Source organism: Lissotriton helveticus, chromosome 2_1 (genome assembly GCF_964261635.1).
Source record: "Lissotriton helveticus chromosome 2_1, aLisHel1.1, whole genome shotgun sequence".
NCBI lineage: Eukaryota > Metazoa > Chordata > Amphibia > Caudata > Salamandridae > Lissotriton > Lissotriton helveticus.
In genome coordinates, this window is record NC_136059.1 from 863,451,925 (window position 1) to 863,469,046 (window position 17,122).

Consider the following 17,122-nt stretch of genomic DNA (forward strand, 5'->3'; position numbering starts at 1 on the left):
GCAGCACCAGTAGCCAGTCTGTGGTGAACATGTCATGTGTGTCTGGTATGAAAAATGGGAGTAGGCACAGTGCCCTGGGGAGGAAGACTTGTGCCAGTAGAATCAGGACAATAGGGTAGCAAAAGCGAGTCTCATGGAAGATAAGAACCAAGACACAAGATGTCCCATGGATGCTCGAGTAGCAGATCATGTCGACATGAAAAGTGCACAGCGCTAAGGTCCCAGATGGCATACTAGTGCAGAATTATCAACTGGAAAATGCATGTTGGTGTGGGAAAACATTTGCTGGACCCAGGACTAATTGCTGACCCCGTAAAAGTTCCTGAATAGGTGTTGCACATCGGGAACAATGGCATGTAAATGACCCCATGGCCATAAGTGAAAACTGCATGTGTCTCGTGGAAGGACACACGCATGTTGGGAGCAGCATAGGACATAAAAATTCCACATGGTATGCATAGGTGGGCAGAGTGCCCAAGGGTAAATCCAATGGTGATGGCATGGACAACTGACATGTAGTATAGCGCTACTGGCATTATATGTTCACTAGCACATTTGTTTTCATGAATACATAATAAACAAGGCTTCCCGGAGATTCATGCATAGTTTCAACTAGAAGACATGATACATAGATAAGATGTGAAAAAAGTCAAAAGTGCCAGCAAATATGTGAGAGAACACCATGACAGTGGATGAAGAAAAGGGCAGTGGAGTAATTCGGTGAAGGATCATTCAGTGTCCTCTAGTGCCCCTTACCTTCCTCCTGTAAAAAACACAATCAACTATGATTAGTAGAGAGGAGTGCACAAAGTACCACGTCACAAAGATGTATATTAGTGGCTCAGTTAAACGGCTGCAAACATAAAAAAAGTGTCATATAAAAACATTGTGTTGCATAGTATCACTCGTTGTACAATTCAATTCTTTGTTCTGGTTTAGCCAGCCTGCATGGAGTGATCAATTGTGACTCTCTCTTTCTCATCCTGAAAATACTTCTCCCAGATTGGGATTTGTTCAATGATTTAGAAAGTGAGTGTTTTACAGTCGCCACAGTGTTTGCTGTGGTAATGCCTTGCCACGGAGTATTTGGGATCATTGTGCTCAATGGCCCTGAACCTATTGTTGGCTGCAGTGCAAACACAGTGCTGCCAATTTATATCAAGCTGCACAGACATACCAGTGCACAAATCATGTGGTTAGTGCGGCACATAAGAAATTGTTAAATATTGTGTGTGTCCATTAAAAGTGATATTGGGCTTGATGCTATTGCTCCCTTTGCAAGCCTTGCACTGACCGCCAGGGTAAAAGCGTTAACGTTGTGTTGACTGATACCTTTAGTGAGGTTGATGACACTCCTGACAAGTATGTCCCTAGGGGATTTGGGTTTGCGGAAAGTGATGCTGAGATGCTGTCAAACCTCATGGCCAATCACTGGGACACTTTTAAGGATTGGCCAATTCTTGGACAAGATGTGTATTACCCTCTTGGAACTATTGTTGTAGGTCAGTAAAAGAATGGAAGGGGACTTTTCAGCTTCAGTAATGGTGTTGTTGAAAAGCAGCTGCTCCCTATGAAGTGTACTGACATGTGTGATGGCTTTCTTCAATACCCATTCTGGGTCTCTCGGGAACCTGCCAATCATTATGTTCTGGTCTGCTTGGTATGCCTCATCTGCACTGCTGTTTCTCTTTGCCTTGAGGAGCTCTCCATGGGGGATGATCCACTTCAAATTGTCTGGATGCCCACTAAGGGCGTGGAGGAGGTTATTCCAAGCCATGTTTTCTCTAAAAAATCTGGTATGTATGTCATTGTTCACAATTTTAACCACCATTTCTTTATAGTCAATGCTGGTGTGGCTCATAGTATGAGTGAACACTAGATTAAGAGTTTTGCTGTTCAATTTACACACAAGATCTGTTACTGGGGCACTCGTCCCTTTCCAGATGATAGATAGGCCTTCAATGAAGCTCAGCCACAGAACCACGCTGTCCATGTCTTGTGTCAGAGTGGTATCCTCATCCAGTTGCTACTCCTACCAACCCAGGAAGAGATTTGCTAGATTAGGGGTAAAACAAGTACTCATTGCCTTACCAAGGATTTGGCGGTAAAGGGCACAGTTGAACAGGAAAATATTGTTTTTCAAACATTGTCGTATCTTGTCCAATATCATGCTGGTATGTGCACAATATTGGATGTGCATTGCTTTTAAAAAATATTCACATGTTGTGAAGCCCTATATGGAAACCACTCCAAGTGTCATTAGGAAAAATTGTGTTTCTAAACCAGACCTGAGAATTTTTCCCAGAAATTCCTTAGTGTCTTTGACATATGAAGGTAAAGGGATGACAAACTCTCTGAGGATGGAATCTACATATCTCACTATGTTCTCAAGGTCATTGCACCTTGAGGACACAATCAGTCTACCAGGGGGGTTGGTGATGCTTTTGTGTACCTTCGGTAGCAGATATAGGTGGGTATCTAGATATACTCTTTTCTTAAAAAACAGTAATCATCCTAATTGATGAGTCTTCGATCACGCCAGTCCATCAGTTTTGCCCAAATGATCACAATACTGTTAGCAGAGGTAGACTTGTCAATGACCTCTTAGAAGGTGTTATTATTCATTTGTCACATTGCCTCCTGTATATAGGTGGCTGTATCCAGGAGTACAAAGTCAAAGATCAAAGTCTAAGCGCCAGGATGCCAGTTGGGTGACAGACATAGCGCTATATAAGTATGCCAATACATACATACATACATACATACATACATACATTGTTGCTGCGCTTGTCAGAGGGTTGCATGATAATACTGTCATCGTTGGCCAGTGTATTAATTATTTGTAGTTCATTGAGAGATAAATTATATTTACTGTCTTGTTGGGGTCGTTTTCTCAATCTGTTTAGTTCATTGGTGACAATGTCATGAAAAGTGTAGGTACTGTCATGGGGCATAGCTGGATGGAAAGTGGATGGTAGTTTGAAACCACTGGAGCGGTATTTCAGCAGTATTTCATTGTCTCCAATCTCTATATGCATATAACATGACCAAAGTCTCAGTATCACCTACTGTGAGGCTGAGGCTGAACTGCCTGTTTCCCCATCATCTTTATTGTCACTACACCTGGAGGAAGATACTCCCCATTGCTTATCATTGTTAAATCTATTTTTGTGATAATACTTAGCTTATTTATTTTATTTTGTTTAGCCTGGATTGCGATCCATTAGTAAGACGATATAATATTGTACTCAATAGGATCTTTCAGTTCCCTGTTCTTCATCTTATTTAGACTCATAGGTTTTCGCCCCTTTTGTAAGTTTTAGATGTTTTACTTCTACTGAATGAATGGATCCCCTTAGGATCTGGACGCATGTGTTTGAATGAGTGTGAGTTGGAGCGATTACGCGAATGTTCATTTTTTGTGGGGGACTATTATCCTTTTTCTATTGTGTTTTGTTATCAAATGTTTTGAAATGTATGAATTGTTTATTTATAAATATTGATTAAAACGTATTCATGTATCTGTACTTCCTGATGTCCTGTTGACCTTTTTTCTCCTGGGAGGGAGACGTACTCATTCAGTGACTTTATAAGCACTTATTGACTCAGTACAGGTGGAGATTTTTCGCTTTATTGTATTGTCCCTCTCCCCTGCATCTCCACCTATAGCAACTTTCAGGGGTCCCCTTGGTTTATTGGAAGTTTGCGCAGAAGTGCCACAATGCATTATAATGAGCAGGGACAGGTGCAGTCCCTCTCTGCATATTTTGGGTTCTTGCACCACCAGCCTTTTCATGGCCCAGTCTCTCCATAAAAAAGCTGGTGGTGCAAGAACAAAGGGGGCCCTACATGGCCCCTATGTCCCCCACGCCATGGGGATACATTCAGGGGAGCACAACATGTGCCCCCTTTCTGTATTCTTCCCAGTTCTAGCATGGCATGGACGTCGCCGTCCATGCCGTGGTGGAACTTTTTGGCCGTTCCCATTGCGGTGCCTCTTTTCTAGGCCCCGCCATGGGAAAGGCCAAAGAATCGCAGACCGTATTACAAGTTGCACATTTTCAACTCATAATACATTTGGCGGTGCTTGCAAGGCTTTGCCGCAGTGAAGGCGGCATTGCGCTGTTGCAGCTGCGCCAAAGTCGTAATCAGGCCCATAGTTATCATAGTCTCATTGCAATTTGGTTTGTTTGTGGCTCTTAATGTTTTCTTCATGTTTTAATAAGTGGGTTTTCATATCAGCCAGGAATTTTGTTATAGTCTCTTTCTCTTGTCTGTCCTCTAACTCAGTTCTTAGAGCACCCATCTCGGTGAGAATAATTTATCTGTCAAGCCAGGCATATTTGATTAGACTTTGCAACATGCTTCTGGGACTTGTTGATGCATTTTCAGTCCACTCCTCCAGCATGAGTGGATTCGGTGGGTCAAAGGAGGGTATGATGTAAGCCCCTTGGTACCATGTTTTTGTCAACAGAATTCTGCAGAGAAGTGGCCTCCGACCACTTGGAAATCTCTGTGTCATTTCATTTCACCAGTTTTCTTAATTTGCTATGAAATTGTGTTTTTGTCTCTTGCAGGCCCAGTCCCTCTTTCTTGGTTGCACATTTGCGAATAAGGAAAGTGCAGCTGCTTTCCTTTCTGTGTCCAATACGTTGTTCAATGTGTGGTAGTACTGTTGGAAGAAACAGCGCTTCAAATGTATGCTTGCAGTAGGTTAGTATCCATGTGTCTCCCCAATCCAAACGGATTAGTTCCCCTTGCCCCGCTATGTTGTGAAGCGGGATCCAGTCCAAAACAGACAGACAGAAGTTGACAGGAAATGCAGTCTGATTTCCTTAACAAAAGGTATGAAAGTGCTATAGAAGACGTTGTGCCCCTGTGGCTATACAGAGAAGTGAGACAGGTGCAGAGCCCCCAGTCACGCAAGGTAAGACGCTTCCAAACACGTTCTCCAACACGTCAGCAGCCACCTCTCTGCCTGCTGCCCGCAGCGTCACACCGCTCACCTCCGTGATGCCTGTCCTACAACAACACTCCAAGCAATGCTGCACTGTGTAGCACAAAATGAAGACCTGGGCGCATGAGGGTTGGGGTGCAGATGCCGAACAAGGTTATCAGCTGTAAATGAGCAAATTCAGAGTCAAAAGCCACAGAAAGACACTCAGTTAGAGTTTACGTGGAAAACCTTGCTTTACTTCCAACAAGAAAGACGTCTTTTGGCCATCCTGTGTCCTTGATCACATGTACATGTTAGGCAAATCCTAGTGCTGATATCACTCATAACAAACAGCGGACTATAAGTATAAACATAAAAATATACTACATGAAAAATAAAATTCATACACCACGTTAAATGCATCTGTCAATCAATCAACATAATACCGAAGAGAGATTAAGGAATCACGATACTCTGCTCTAATAAATAATGCAGGAACAATAATCACAGCAATGAAACAGAACATTCCTTGTGATCCACAGTCAGCGGTCTCGTTGAATGGTTATAATACAATAAAACATAACATTAATATAGAAAACATGAGAACATAATTGGATAAAATTAGTGTCCCAAGGCTGGGCCCTTCAGGTTGCATGTGAGGGCTGCTGGTGGGGTGCCTGGGACTAACAAGTGTCTACTGGCTGTGATCAGGTTCTGACATGTAGTGCGTATACCTGAGGAAACTCAGTACAATATATGACAATAATCAAAATTACAGGTGTCAAAACCTTAGTGCGTCTGTCCTGGAAATTGAGGTATGAGTGGATAAAGAAGTTGTGTCCTGCAGGATTACTGTGGTCACAGTGCAATGCATGGCGCGGCATGTGTGTAGTCAGTACTGGTAGCCAGGCAGTGGTGAACACGTCATGTGTGTGAAAAAAGAGGGGGCACAGAGCCCTGTTGAGGAAGATTCGTGCTGGTAGAGTCAGGACATTACCGTAGCATATATATATATATATCACACTGTCATATTATTCAAATACTTGTACCCTTCTGTATTCAAACATGGCACCCAGGGAGAATTGACCCAGATAACATTTTATTAGACATACAGAAAGAAGGAAACTGGCGCATTTCAGCCATTGCTGATCTTGGTCACAGCTAAAATGAGTGTCCTAAAACTATGTCTATGTATCTCCATGTCTCCTTATAAGAAGGATCCTGTGATTCAAAGTTCTCAAGATATAATTCTAGTGATTCTTGTAATATTCGTTTAATTATTTCATACTTGTTAATTGGTTATTCAGGTTCATTTATTTTCACTCAATGTGAGAGACCTGGTTTAAATGATTCATGTAAGGTCCCCCAGCCACCACAACGGATATCTATGTATTTATTCACAGTGGGAAGCGTTATATTTAGCCTATATCATATTTATTGTAATCAGTTTGAAAAGCTGATGTTAAATATATGTTTATATTTCTTTCACTGTCTTGTGCTATGCTATGCAATATGATTACCAGCTGAATCACAAATTCTTTGTTGACATATAGACAGTTAATATAATTCTATATTATAAGTGTACATATAGCTAATTGCTTTTTTTTTTTAGATCTTGAAAGTGAGTTTTATTGATCCCTATTTTACAGACCTTGCAGGTAATTGTAGGAAGCTGGCACTATACAAAAATGAGGTGTGGTGTGCATAGAGTCCAGTGGAACCCCAAAGGTAGGTAGAGGTAAACGTAAATAGCACCTTACACTCTATTTGTGGTAGTGTGGGCGCACAGTAAGGCTTTATCAGTGGGTGGTGTTAAGCATTTGGTGTACATATTCAATCAGCAAATGATGTCAGACAGTCAAAGACTGAACTCAGACCAATTTTGTTTATATAAAAATATTATGAAGTTATTTATTTCTAGAACCAAACCAAGCTTGGCACAGGTAAGTTAAATACATGTTTTACAATTTATTATGCAGTGTTTACAAGTGAATGCATGTTCAAATGCAGGTGTTTGAAATACAGGTAAGTCAAGGTATTGAAATTAATGTACAGATTACTTTTTTGTTACTTTTTAGATTACTTAAATTACTTTTTCTACTCAATGTAATATGCCTAGCTATCACACTGGGACATTTCCTAGAGAAAATGTAAGTAAAGTCAGTTTTGCACAATTGATATTTTTAAGGTTTCCATACAAATCAACTCCACACATTTTTCAGAGAAAAACAGTCAATAGGTTCCTATTGAGAGAAATGAAGTTAACGGTTACCAGGTAAGTAATCAGTCTTAGGGGTTGAGCTTCTGGGACTGGAGCAAGGGTTCCCCTAGGATCAAGTATGCACTCTTATTACACCCTCAGCGGCACTTGGGAAGCTGGGTGCAGAGTGCTGAGGCCCAATGTTATCCATTGGGGGAAAGGGAGCCTCTGGCTGGTGGCTGCTTACGAGCAGGCCACTGGGTTGTGGGAGCAAAGTTCCTGGTGTTAGGCTTAGCGAAAAGGGGGATCCGGTTTAGCACACAAAGTGCACCCGCAGCTGCCGAGGGGCGGATGGGTGCAGGGTGCTGTTTTGGCATCGGATGACCTGCTGTTTTCAATGGGGATTTTCGGTTTTGGTTTACAGCAGCAGGCTCAGTCCAGGAAGTCTTCCTGGAGGAACCAACAGCTGGGCAGGTATGTTGGAGGGCTTGGGGACATAGGGGCACCACGGATTCTCTTTTACAGGGCGTAGGGTGGTGGGATGCAGCTGGTGTCTTTTGAGGTCGGATTTCACCTTACAAGGCCTCTTGCACTGGGGTGGTCTCTGTGCAGAGGTTGCAGGGGACGTCGGGGAGTCCAGAAGGGGTCAACCCACGGTGGACTCAAGCTCTGGAGCACTGGGGGACCTCGCTCGGACCAGTAGGCCACTCGAACTCGGGCCAAAGGCAATGTGTGCAGTGGTGGTTCCAGGCGTCGGGTTCCTTTGTCCTCAGCAGGCTCAGAGTCTGTCTTGGGTGTTTTCTTTTGAGCAGAGCTGCTGTTCACATAGTGTACTCAGCTAGATGGGTGGCTGACCTATGCCAGGTCAGTGGGTTGTAGGCTTGGCACACAGAGATGTGTGCCATGTCGACTCTTCACTTTGGTCTGCACTAAAACACTCAGTCTGCAAAGGCAGTGTGTGTGTGTAAAGGTACAGGGCCTCTAATGATGCCACAATAATTGTTGCAGCCCTTAGAGTCCTTCCCTGGCCACAGTGCCCTTGGTACCCACAGTACCTTTTACAAGGGACTGAAATGTGGTCAGAGAGGTGCCAATTGGGGGTACAAGGTACAGTTTTGAGGAAAGAACACAGGCCCTGGGAACCTGATTGGCAGGGACCCAGGGTACATCAAGTCAAAGTGCATCAGTAATCTGGCACAAAGTGGGTGGGGGGGGGGGGGGTTCTGCAACAGAAATCTAGCTTCCTACAGTAAGGCATTTAAAAATCGTTTCTGCTGATTCTGTAACCGGTTATGTGTCTTGTTTATTAAAATTACATTTACAAGCATATCCTTTAATGAAGCTGCTCTTATAAAAGTATTAATAGGGCCATCCTTTATTGAATGCTTAATGTGTTTGTCCTTACTAATCTCACTCCAATATTTTTAAAGTATTTGTTTGATTCACTATATTTGTTTTGAGAACATCAAAAGTAGCTTGATTTTGTCATCTCGGTTCTTAGGATTACAAAATGTGTTCCCTTTTCTAGTCCATTCTGTTCTTGAGTTTTTATTTTTCTAGACCATCTTTTATCAACCTTGGATGATATCCTCTGTGTAGACATCTCCTACCTGCTTCATCACACTGTTTATGGAATTCACCTTCTTTGTAACATTCTATCTGCATTCTTATCATTTCACCATAAGCATTGCTAATTTCCAACAAATATGATTAAAACTCTCCCCAGAAAATTGATTGATGTTTCCTTGCCTTACAGTGTTATTTAAATGTTGCCTTCTTCTATATGAATTGAAATGCAGATTTCTCCATATTTAAATTGTATGTAAACTTCAAAAACCTATGTCATTGTTGTTTAATTTCAGAAAGTAGTCTCCAAACACCTCTTGTATCCCTGCCCGAATCAATGAAACTTGCATTAATGTAACTGAGCTCTATAGTATTTTCTGAACACACCTGAATTGCTCATCTTTCTATGCAATCTCCTTTCCCCCCAGACCATGGTGGAATTTGCTCATCTGGGGGAAAATTAGTTGTATATTACTTTTCTGCATTGTTGCCCACAGAACTGGCTATTGAATATACAAATGTTGTTGTAAGAAAAATGTAATTATTTGGTAACAACATCTAAGGGTATGCAGAGTCATGTTATTCCTTTGGTTTGAAAATATAGCTGCATTATTTTAGGCCAACTTTATGTCTTATTGAGGTATACAATGATACATCGATTGCTATTACATAATGCCCTTGTTACGTGGAGTGCTGGTCAGAACACAAAGTAAATCACATGTGCCTCTTTAATAAGGGCTAATGTTTTTTACAATGGGGGAAAGATAGTATTCCACACTTTATGATGTAGATTCAAATAAAGAATTGCATAAAGATACATCTGGACTGTCTGGAAGGTTCATTACATTCTTGTGAAATTTAGGCAGAAATCTATTTGTTGATACCATACGATTACCAATGTTCATCTTTATTTAATAGAAACTTCATTAAGCTTAAGTTTCAAATCAATCATCATATCTTACTTTGATGTGTTTGATGGAATTGTTGTAATTTTTTCATATTGATATAAATTTTTCAGATGTCTATATACTTGCTCTCCGTAATGTTTTACATTAATCAACACTATGTTGTACCCTTATCTGAACTGTTTATTATAAGAGAATAGTTTTGGCTCTCCTTTCTTGTTGTGTCAAATCTTTCATGTGTTTATCCTCCATTTTGTGCTAAGCTTCTCCAAACCATAAATAACTAATTTATTTAACATATCTATTTTGTTTCAAAGAACTAGATGAGAGCAGAATTTCAACTTTGGCTTGAAAGTACTATATTGAAATGTATCTCTGTCAAAGTCTAATTCCTCTATAATTGTGATTCAGCAAGATTTTCTTCATTGTTCTGTTGTAAACTGAAACTCTTTAAAAGTTTTTGACAAATGTGGAATATGTGTTTGCTATTTTCTCTCTTAGTGGTTAGTTTTAATTTTATATTTGTAGATCTTAATCATTGTTTCTACATAATTAAAGTGCATTTCAGAGCTTAATAACAATACTTCATTGAGGACTAATTTCTATTCTCTTTTTTTAATAACTATATACACAAATTTGTTGAGGTGAGATTTATATTAATTAATATATAATTAAAAAGAACAGCACACCAATTAATTTTGCTCCGTAAAGTTATTTGATACATAAATTGAAAAAATAATTAACATAAAAATATTGATATAAATGCATACAATACTTAACATAACTTAATATATAATTTAAAAAGTCTACCCATCTAATCCCCAAATAAAAATGTGAATTTAAATGTATACAATACTTAACATATCATAACTTGCTGTATAAATAAAAAGTACTACCCACCCAACCCCCCAACAAACTAAACAACCCAAAAAATATACAGTAATATAGTGAATTTTTAAAAACGAATTTCAAACAAATTTTACAATAATAGTTTTAATATTAATAATTATAATAATCTTTATTCGGAAGTGATCACAACCATAAAAGATAAAAACAAATATAAAACACAGCAGCAATACAACTAAAATTCATTAAAACTTTGTGCAAAATCGCAGAGTCCTAGCAGCCCTCAGATACATCTTCAATTTCTGGATCTGAGTGCTGCGCTGAAGAAATTCATTACTTCAAAATGTGTGTAATCATTAGGCAGAGGCTACAAATACTTTAGCGCCACACAGGCTTGTCTAAAACTCATATCTTTTAAATGGAGCTTAAGAAACCATCTCCTGGGACAACTGAAATATTTACATAAGACGGCAAAATGTAGGGTATCCTGTGGAGACCTATCATCGCAGCCACAGGGACCTCTCTCCGCTACATGTAAAACAAAGCCAGCCGGAGATGTCAAAAGATGATGAAGCTGATTAAATCTAAATCGAGTTTTTAATAATCTGCCAGAGGGCACTTGTTAAAATAGAGAGATATTTCTCAGTACCCTGGACTGCTTTTAAATGAACGTTCCCTCTCACCGCTGGTTTGCTAAGCTTATTGTCCTTGCGGAGACCCGTGGCATATTTAAAAACAAATAACAACAAAAGAGCAATGTGATCAGAGAGTCAGAGTAAATTCCCTCTCATAGAATGCAAGATAAGTAATCAATCATACAATTTGGAAAAGGGGGATGACAACAAACCACTAGACCCAGTGAATAGCAACGCACAAATTAATTGAAAAAAGAACCCTCACTCACCACCTAGTGGTGACATGCTTCATCACGGGGTTCCCACTGGAAGCACCGAATGTCCTCCCAGTGTGCTACTACGCCTGTTTAGAGCGAAGCATGTTCTTTTGTGTGTTGAGACAGTGACAACCAAAAAGTGTTAAATGTGTGCAAAATTTAAAAAAATGTCAAGTTGTGACTATCAACTATTTTATTAAGAGTCAAACTTGCATTGATTAAAAACAAGTGAAAATGGGACTTTAAAGAAGGTTTTGTAATTTGAAAACCTCTAGTCCTTTGGGAAGTCGGTCAACATGTTTCTGCTTGAGAGCCAAAAAATCGCTCAGCATTCGTCAGGACCTTACAGTGAATCTTCCGGCGGTATGCACACACTTAGGTGCACCCAACCATGAAGATATTAGTGTGAAACGAATTATTATAAAAACGATCTAAAGTTACTCACGGCTTTACCCATGGGGGCACACTCAGTATTTACTGGGGCCCGTTCCATCGTTTTAATAGTTTTGGCATATCATGGGCATACACGGCAGGGGTTTGCTTCACGCCGTGCAACTTTCAAGCCGGCGGCTCCCCGTGGATAACCTATCTGGATGCACTTCCGTGGCCCGAATGCATATTCCGAAAGTATTAAAACTTTTTTCAATTAATTTGTGCGATGCTATTCACTGGGTCTAGTGGTTTGTTGTCATCCCCTTTTCCAATTGTATGATTGATTCCTTATCTGGCATTCTATGAGAGGGAATTTACTCTGACTCTCTGATCACATTGCTCTTTTGTTGTTATTTGAATATTGACTCATGGGGTAGAAGAGTGTTTGTAATATACCCTGACTCTCTTATTGTTGTGAAGTAATTATTTAAAAACAACTCTTTTGCTAATGTCAGATCCCAGGACTTCACTGTGTTATATTTGAAAAAATATCTGCTCTTCTTAGGGCCATAAGGGACTCTCTAATGTACATAACCAGGGTATTTTGAGTGCGTGATCAAGTGATAGACAGTCAGAGATGACCAAACAATTAGATTCTGCCTCATCGTTCAACCAAATCTTCACCCAACACAACAAAAGCTTTACTGCTACCAAGTCAGTTATATACTTAACTCCTAGTTCTTCATGTATGGAAAATGACTGGGTACCCAGGGACCTTCAGGATTCTTCTCAAATACTTATTTTATGCGGTCTGTAGTTTGTTAACCGCTATGTACCCCCAGACCTCACTTTCGTACACAACCTTGAAGGTACAGAAGGACTGGTAAAAGTTTGAAATCACCCCCTGAGACCAAGTGCCTAATCGCTGAGCATAGTTAGCAATAGCTCCCATTGATTTATCCATGTCTCCTAGCTTCCCCTTCATCAGATATTGCCAGTTTTGTTTTGCATCAAATAAAATTCCGATATAAGAAAAGGGCGGGGCCTTAGCTTGAGTATGGGCTCCTACCAGCCGAGTTAGATTAAGTCACCTGAAGTGCCACATTCCAAAAACATACGATTTTGTAAGTTGACCGACAGGTCCAAGTCATTCATAAAAGAAACAAAACCATCAATCAAGGCCTGTAGGCCTATCAGTATGCAGACCGGACCCGGTAGCTGTAGGTAGGTCGATCCGAGACGTCACAAGAGCACTGAAAACTTGTCCAGCACTTTCAAAACCCCTTTTGGCTGACCTACCGGGTACTGCTGATGCCTGATTAGCTTATGACTTTACGTAGTCCCAGGCTTGGCAGGTACACATTTAGGTAATTGTTTGGTTGATGTGAGTACGTTGCCCTGTCACCATCCATATAGTGTAGATAGTCCTCACATGATAAGCCCTGACGAATCGCATGTATACTTCTACATAGAGCGAGAAACATGTTGACCTTTTTCACAAATAGAGATGCTTAGACCGAAGACATAATACTTAGTCAAGCGCCGCATTGTTGATATTTTTAGTTAGGGTAGGAGACTTACTTATTAAAATTGTTCTCACAGGTACTCCGAGCCCTATGTTAAACCACTCACATACCACTACACATCTACACAGTACTGCCCCCTCACCCCCACTTCACCATACAGCTATTGGAAGAAGGTCTCCGCCAAAGAGTCCCTACTACAGGGAGCCCATTGGCTATTGCACCGTCGAACCAAAGAGGAGGAGCCCAGATGATGAAGCATGACACCCTATTGGGTGTGTGAGGGCATTATTATCCAATAAGTGGACCCCCAACGCTGAACCCAAACGGTTAGGTTGGAGTCAATTCCCTTATTTGTCCACTAAGGAACAGCATAACCTTCTCTTTCTAAAAACCATCGGTTTGCAGGCCATCAGTACTGTGTCATCCGCATATAATAGGACTGGTACTGCTTTCCTACCCACTCTAGGGCTATCAGTCTGTAGTACTGTCAGAGCAGATTCTAAGCCATTGATGTATATCTTGAATAAAAGGAGCTAAAATACACCCTTGTCGAACCCCCCAAAGTGGAATTAAAGTGGTCTTTAAGACCCACTCCAAGAAAGTATCTGACTGCAGCTGTGGTGTGGGCATGGAGAGTCAATTATACAATAGCCTGCTCAACCCCCATGGAACCAAGTAGGGCCCACAATTTCTTACAGCTCTCCCGGTCAAAAGCTGAGATGAGATCATATATAAGAAAAAGGAAACACTGTATCATATAATATAACTGCATAACAAAAAATGATAGTTAATGAAAGAATATTTTAAATTTTGATTTTGAAAATCAACAAAAAAAAACAATATACTTACGTACAATATTTTGGTCAGCAATATATTTTGTGGGGCAATGTTTTGAACACACAAAACATGATTGGAGAAATGCATCCAAACCACTGGTAATTACTTGAGGTAGCATTTTAATCTATCATTTTCGCTGACTATGTCTCTCTAAGCTGAGGCCTGCTTTCTGCAAATCAGTACTGACCCTACTCTTTATGAGAACAGTCCATCTAGAAGTGCCAGGTGATGGCCCCGCCATAAGGGAACAAAAACAATCTGAGATAGTTTTGGCCTATTTAAGTCTCATGGGTGATGTGCAGCTTAGATCCTGTGGAACAGTAAGCGAGGGATCCTAGTCTCTGCATACTTTTGACTATTTAGGGCATTACATCAAAGACATAAAACATGAGGAATGCTTGCAAATAATCTAAACCACTGGCAATTACTCAGGCAGGCATTCCATCTCTTCAGTTTTCGCCTCCTGCACTAATCTAGACAGAGGCCTGCCTTATGCAAATCAGTACTTACCTTGCTCCTTTGTGGACAGTCCATCCCAAACTGCCAGGTGAGTCTCCCCCAGAACACAAGCAGCTGTAAACTGTGTTTGGCCTACATTGGCCTTGTTACTGAAATATAGCTGGTATCCTCTGGCACATTGAGCTAGGGACCCAGGTCTGGGCATACCCTTGGCCACTTGGGAAGTTACATCAAACATACAAAAATTGATGGAAAGAATGTTTGCAAATCGTCTAAGTTACTGGCAATTGTTAAGGGTAGATATCAAGCCCATTATTTTGTGTGTGTTTGAAGACCCTATATTTTGAGTAATGCAATATGGTCAGTCGATAGTTTTGAGTCAACATACAGGTGGAATACCATGCAGACCAGAATAATAGTACATTTGAGAACCCTCAACATATCAAACAATGCTGCAGGTCAGTGCAGAGGTGCATCATGAGAACTTTTTAAAAGGCTCTCGTTGGGTGGCAATGTGTGCTAATTTATTTATATTAAAACATTTTTAGACCTCCTAGAATGTTAAATCCTGTGACAGTAGTGCACTGTTCTGTTCTGTTATATACCACTATTAAGGACAGAACTCATGCTATGAATACCATTAAGGTACTTTAAGGAACCAGGCAAGAAGGGTTAATGGTAATAGGCTAAATTACTTTGTGTCGTGACATACAAACAGTACTTAACCAGACTGCTACATGGTGGTGGTTGAGAGGAATGCTGCAGTCTCCAAGGGACTAGAGACTCTGGGACCAAATTGAAGCCATAGATATCATGCAGTGGACATGGTGTGTAAACTTTTATCTTTGTTTCATGATAGATTGGCTATAAAGGAGTTTCTAGCGAAAAATATCTTGTAATGTTTCAAAGGAACACCTATCATTATCTATTGGTTTTCACATTCATGTTAATTTAATGGAATTATTGAGTACTTATTCTTCTTTGGAATGGGTGGTTGTGATAGTAAAAGAGTTGAGGCTTCCATTCCATTTGTGCATGTCAACATTGTCTTGGTGGGTTCAGCTTCACCTCTGTGTAATTTGCATCTGGCCATTCCCTCATAATACACATCTTGGTTTCACCGAAAGATGGGGTTGTGTGTCCATTGCCTTTTTAATGAATTTACACAGTGATTTGCCGCTGGCCTGAGTTTGCCTAGAGGCAGTCTCTTCCTGATTCTTGTCAGAACAGAAGAGGTGCTTGCACTCAAATGAGTACATTATTTGTGGTAATATAAATTGCTATGTAATAGAGCCCTGTGTATAATGATCTATGATAAGTAACTTTTTTTGGTTCCCCTTAGCCCTTAATTCTTTATATCCAAAATCTGATTACCCTATCTCCTCAGTTGTTTTATTCCACTACATTCTTGGAGTCTCTAGAGTAGTTCGTTAGTTTCGGAGCCACTATGCCCCTAAATGTCTTGTTACTTGAAGGTTTTGCACAGATAATAAATATTATGCAATCCTTTTTATAATGATGTCTTGGCATCTCACAGGATATTTAGCAAAGTACTAAAAGCCGAGTAGAAAGGTGGTAGGAGCGGGGAGAGGTGTGGCGCCGCGGCCAGGGCGACTGACGCTGGAATCTGGGGATCAGGGTTCGATCCCTGGCTCCGGCGGCAGGTTAGCCCAGCACCATGTGACTCTGGGCAATAGCTCGCTTAATCTTCCCGATGGCCCCCAGCGCCTAGAGACCCTTACGGGTGATTGTGCGATTTACAAATGTGGACTTTACTTTATTCTCTTTCTGTGTTTCATTAGGCAGGAAAACAATTACAATCATACAATTCACTATCAGAAATAAGAAAAAGAAACTCATCAAGTTACATTAATAGTAATATCATCAAATTTAAACCAAGTGGTGACAAAGTGCAGCAGGTAAAACTTAGATAGCTAGAGAAATACCAAAGAAAGATCTAAGTCATACAATATGTTACAGGAGTAAAGGGTTGTGGCCATAAAGACGTTAAACCATTTAAGGTCTATTTGGGTACCAGATGACTACTACTGTCTAAATAGAGATCTCCAAGGTGCAGACATTCATGAACTTCTGCCACAATACCCATGGGTGTGGAGCTTTGCTCGATAACCAGTATTGAGCAAGACTAGCTGGCCAATGCAATAGCAAAAAAGGTCCAGTTACTCTAGAAGGGATCAGCAGGGAATGTCCGAGTCTAATCATCTTATTATCCCAGATAACTTCCATATGAGTAATCCTATTTATTTTCCCAAAAATTAAATCCCAAAACCCGAGTATGCTTGACCAAGAGGCAAAATTATGAACACTGTCAGCCCGTCTATCCCACATCTAAAACATTTCCCACCTTACATTACCCTTATCTTACAGATTGTCCGAAGGTGTTGCTGCACTTAATTTCTGTACAAGAGACTTCAAACCCTAACTTCTTATTCCACTTATCTACTCTAAGGGGCCCATTATGATGTCAGGAATTGCCTCCGCCAGGCTGGCGGTGGCCATCGCCAGCCTGGCGGAGGCAATCCGCCCGACATCCATGTCCTGATTCCCCCCCTCCAGATTAGG